The sequence below is a fragment of the Dasypus novemcinctus genome, chromosome 27, assembly GCF_030445035.2.
Source record: "Dasypus novemcinctus isolate mDasNov1 chromosome 27, mDasNov1.1.hap2, whole genome shotgun sequence".
Classification (NCBI taxonomy): domain Eukaryota; kingdom Metazoa; phylum Chordata; class Mammalia; order Cingulata; family Dasypodidae; genus Dasypus; species Dasypus novemcinctus.
Window position 1 is genome coordinate 20,878,664 of NC_080699.1, and position 6,020 is coordinate 20,884,683.

Below are 6,020 nucleotides of genomic sequence, written 5' to 3' on the forward strand. Positions count from 1 at the left end.
ATGCTGCTATAAACCTCAGTATTCAAATGTCAGTATCCCCTTACCTTAAAACTTGGGACATATTTTATATATAATTGATTTTATTTCTTCTTTTTATTTTTGGTAGAACTCATCACTGAAACCATCTGGGCCTGCAGTTTTCTATGTGGGAAAAATTTTCCCATAAAGGATTTCAGTTTCTGTAACTGATATAGGACTACTCAGGTTATTTATTTCTTTTTGAGTGAACTTTGATAATTTGTATCCTTCAAGTAATTTATTCATTTTGCCTAAGGCTGTGGAATTTATTACCATAATAGTGTTCATAATATTCTTTGTTATCCTTTTAATATCTATGGAATCCATATGTTGTCACATCTCTCCTTTCTGATGTTGGCACTTTGTATCTTCTGTTTTCCTGGTCAGATTAAATAAAGATATGTAAATTTTATTGATCTTCTCAGAGAAACAACCCATTTTTTTAAATTAGAGAAGTTGTATGCTTATAGAAAAATCATGCAGGAAATACAGAATTTGCATAAAATGATGCCATCCTCCCCACAGTTTCTATTTTTAACTCTTTGCATTAGTGTGGTAGCTTTGTTATCAATGATGAAACAACTTTAATATATGTATACTGTAGACTAGAGTACATAGTTTACTTTAGGGTTTAATGATTGCGTTGTGCAGTACTTTAAAAAATGTATTCTAGTAACATATACAACCTAAAATTTCTTCTTTTAACTACATGAAAATATATAATTCAGTGGTGTTAATTACATTCTATGTTGCGATAGCATCACCATCATCCAGTACAAAAATTTTTCCATCATCTCAAATAGAAACTCTGTACCAATTAAGCATTAATGCCCCATTCCCTACCCCTACACTGCTCCCTAGTAATTGGTATTGTCATTTCTACTCTATGAATTTGCTTATTCTAATTATTTCATATATTGAGATCATTCAATATCTATTCCCTTGTGTCTGGCTTATTTCATTCAACATGATGATGTCTTTTAGGTTCATTCATGGAGTCACATGTATCAGAACTTCTTTCTACTGCCAAATACTATTCCATGGTGTATGTATACCACATTTTGTTTATTCATTCATTGATTGATGGGCACTTGGGTTCCTTCCATCTTTTGACAATTGTGAATAATGCTTGCTATGAACATGAGTGTGAAAATGTCTTTTGCATTCCTTCTTTGAGTTCTTCTGGGTATATATGTAGCAGAGGGATTGCCTGGTCCTATGGTAATTGTATACTTAACTTTTGAGGAACTACCAAACTGTTTTCCGGAGAGGCTGTACCATTTTACATTCCCACCAATGATGAATGCACCACATTCTCGGCAACTCTTATGATTTTCCATTTTTTAATAGTAGCCATTCTAGTGGGTGTGAAATGGTATCATTTTGTGGATTTGATTTACATTTCCCTAATTGCTAATGATGTTGCACATCTTTTTATGTGCTTTTTGGTCATTTGTGTATCTTTTTTGGAGCAATGTCTATTCAAGTCTTTTGCCCATTTTTTAAAAATATATTTTTTAAAGATTTATTTTACTTTTTTTATCCCCCCACCCCCCATTGTTTGTGCTTACTTGTTCCTTTGAGCTCTCCTCAGTGATACAGGCCTTCACCTGCCACGGCCAGCTTGCCTTCATCGGGAGGCCCTGGGAATCAAAGCTTGGCCTCCCATATGGTAGATGGGAGCCCAATTGCTTGAACAACATGTGCTTCCTCTTTTGCCCATTTTCTATTGGATTGTTTATCTTTTCTGTTGAGTTATAGAATTCCTTTACATATTTAGATATTAATCCCTTATTGAATATATGGTTTCAAAATATTTTCTCCCATTCTGTAGGCTGTTTTATTACTTCCATAATGAAGTGTTTTGATAAATAAAAGTTTTTAATTTTAATGAATTCCCATTTATCTAATTTTTCTTTTGTTGCTTTCTGTTTTTGGTATAAAGTCTTAGAAATTGTTGCCTGGTACAAGGTATTGATGATTCTTCCCTATATTTCCTTCTAGGGGTTTTAGAGTTTTGCTTCTTATATTTAGGAGTTTGATTCATTTTGAGTTACTTTTTGTATATGTTGTGAGGTAGGGGTCCACCTTCATTCTTTTGCAAATGGATTTCCAATTTTCTCAGCACCATTGTTGAAGAGACTATTCATTCCCAATTAAGTCGACTTGGCACCTTTGTCAGAAATCAACTGGCCATATATGTGAGGGTTTATTTCTGAAATCTCAATTTGATACTCTTGGTCTCTCAGTCTATCCTTGTGCCAGTACCATGTTGTTTTCATTTCTGAGGTTTTGTAATACATTTTAAAATTGGAGAGTGTGTGTCCTCCAACTTTGTTCTTCTTTTTTTAAGATGGTGTTGGATATTTGGGACTGTTTTTCCTTCCATATAAATTTGGTAATTGACTTTTCTATTTCTACAGAGAAGACTATTGGAAGTTTGATTGGGATTGCATTGAAACTGTAAATTGTTTTGGGTGGAATTAATGTCTTAATGATATTCAGTCTTCTACTCCATGAACAAGAAATGTCTCTCCATTTACTGAAGTCTTTGATTATTTTAAATGATATTTTGTAGTGTCCAGTGTGAAAGTCCTTTACATCCTTGGTTAAGTTTATTCCTACATATTTGATTTGCTATTGTAAATGGAATGATATTCTAAACCAACTAGATCCAACAGAATGCTGCTATAGGATGAAGTGTTATATATAAGCCTGTTAGGTCTGGTTGGTTTATAGTACCATTCAAGTGCTATATTACCTTATTGATCTTCTGTCTAGATGTTTTATATACATTACTGAATGTAGTGTATTGAAGTCTCTTACCATTAATGTAGAACATTATATTCCTCCTTCAAATTTGTCAATATTTGCCTCATATATTTTAGGGCTCTGCCATCAGGTGCATATATAGATATAATCATTAAATTTTATTGTTGAATTGACCCCTTCATAAGTATATAGTGACATTATTTGTCCCTCATAACAGTCTTTGACTTAAAGTCTATTTTGCGTGATATTGTATAGTTATCTTGGTTTTCTTTTAGTTACTATTTGCATGGTATATATTTTTCTGTCATGTTGCTTTCAAATTATTTGTGTTTTTGAATTTAAGGTGAGTCTCTTATAAATAGCATATATTTGAATTATGCGTTTTTAATCTATTCTTTCAGTCTCTCCCTTTTGACAGAAGAGCTTAACCTATTTAAAGTAGGACTTTCTTCTGCATTTTGCTATTTTATTTTTACAAGTCTTATATCTTTTTTTGTCCCTCAATTCTTCCAGTAATACCTACTTTCATGTTTATTTGATTTTTTTGTAGTGTACCTTTTTGAGTTCCTTCTCATTTCCTTCTGCATATATGTATTTTGTGTTTACCATAGCACTTAAATTTAATATCTTAAACCTATAATAATCACATTTTATTTGATAACAACTTAAGTTCAATAATGAACACCCTTCAATCCCCTCATCTTTTTGTTGTAATTCCTACAAATGATACCTTTATACCTAGTATATCCAAAACCATATATTTCCCATTACTCTGTATGCATTTGCATTTTGGAACTTGTAAAATTAAAAGTGGAGTTATATACCACAAATACAACATTGTTGTACTGACATTTATAATTACTCATATGGTTACCTTTACAGGAGGTAGGCTACTTTGATCCAATGTGTAGTGTCCTTTCTTTTCAGTCTGAAGAACAACCTTTAGCATTGTTTGTAGAGCAGTTCTAGTGGCGACATACTCCCTCTGCCTTTGTTTATGAAATCTTTGCCTTTGTTTCTCAATTTCTCACTCACTTTTGAAAGATAGTGTTGCTGGATATAAAAATTCTTGTTTGGCAATTATTTTCTTTCAGCACTTAAATATTTCATCCTATTGCCTTCTTGCCATCATGGTTTCTGATGTGAAATCAGAGCTAATCTTAATGGAGTTCCATTGTATCTAACATATTGCTTTTTTCCTCACAGCTTTCAGAAGTTTCTCCTTGTCCTTGGAATTCAAAAGTTTAATGACTATGTATCATGGCATGGCTGTCTTCTCCTTTATCCTGTTTGGAGTTTGCCAAGCTTCTTGAATATGTAAATTCATTTCTTTCATTAAATTTAGGAAGTTTTCTGTCATTTTTAAAAATATTCCTTCTGTCTCTTCTCTTTTTTCTTTTCCTTCTAGGAGTCCCATAATGTGTATATTGGTACACTTGATGGTCTTCCACAGCTAACTTAGGCTCTTTTCCCTTTTTTTATTCTTTTTTTCCTTGCTCCTCAACCTAAAACATCTCACTTGTCTTATCTTCATTTTCACTGATTCTTCCTTCTACCATTTCCAATCTGATTTTGAAAACCTCCTGGGAATTTTTCATTTCAGTTATTGTGGTCTTCAACTCTAATAGTTCTGTTTGGTTCCTTTTTAAAATTTAAAAATTTTAAAAAGTTCTATTTATGAGATTCTCATATTCATTCATTGTTTTCTTCATATCCTTTAGTTTTATCCATGATTTTCTTTATCACCTTGTGCATATTGATGATCACTGTTTTAAAGTCTTTTTCCAGTATGTCCCAAGTCTGGCCTTCTTCCTTATTGGTTTCTGAAGATTTGTCTAGTTCCTTTAGTTGGGACAATAATTTGTGTGTTTTTTTTGTTGGTATTGTTGTTTGTTTGTTTTTGTCTTGTAGATTTTGGTTGCATGCAGTACGTTTTAGTATTTTAATAGGTAAACTCTGGAGTTTAGTCCTTGAGCTTTTTGTTCCTTAAGTTTGTACCCAATTAGTAATATAACAGAGATCCCCATGAGTATTATTAACAAAACAAATCAATGCAAAAAACACCTTTCACAGTCTTTACTTTCTTTCTAAGTTTAGCCCTCCTACCAAAAAGATCAACCTGAGCTTGAAGTGAAGTGCAGAGACTCTGGTTTGTTTTTTTTTGTTTGTTTGTTTTGTTTTTGTTTTTTTTTTTGAGGCTGCATATTTTTCTGGGCTTGTCCTTACTCATAGTACTAGGAATTTCCTCATTTACAGGAACTGAATATCCCTTGTACTCCCTATGAAATAGATTACCCACCATCCCCAATGCTCTACTGTATGTGTTACAAACAGTAATCCTTTGATCTGGACTGCTTTGACTTAATTGTTTCTTTCACTACTTTAGCTGTCTATAAGCTGCTTATTGCCTGTTGCGCAAGTTCTGGGTGGGTGAGACAGAAGTGGGTGTCATAGTTCAGTCTTTCATGTTGCTACCTGATAGATAAGAACCAACATACAGATGCCCTACTATGCACGTAGTGGTTACTCTGCTCCCTCTGGTTTAGGGCCAGGGACCCACAATGGGAGTGCAGCCTGGTTCCACATCACACTGGGTAAAGAATGAGGGAGAGGCCAGGAAATATGCTATGAGCTTCTCCTACCATTTTTAGAGTTATGTTTTCTTCATTTGAAACTTTTTCATTTACTTCAAATCTTTAGCTATTTTCTGGAGATTTGAGGAAGATGACCTCACCAGTTTTTGTTAGTTGTTCTAAGATTCTTTGGAGGAATGGCACCTTGGAGCTTCTTACACTGCCATCTTGGTCAGCCAGAATACTTCTTAATAGTTCTTTATTCCGTTGCTCTCAGTTTTTCTTTCAGGTAGAATCTGTGAGATAAAGTCATTCATTTTCCATACAAACTCTGTTTGTATCCACCTTTACTGTTCCAAGTAAGATTCGCAGCAAAAGATTGACAGAAATATAATTATTCAAAATATTTCCCATATCAATATTTGGTATGGTTGATACCTCATTTCTTATCAGGATCAACCATAAGTCCTGTGACTGCTTAATTCTGCTAATTCCCTATGATCGGTAATGACTTTCACAACTGCATCTGTAATCTCTCACTCTTTTTTATTACTACACAGAGCTAAGATAAAAGTGACTTTAGGTCATTATTCAAGCCTTTTTTCAGTTGTAGTCCAAATCTATCAACTAAAGCAAAAGGAAACTTAAAGACTTGTA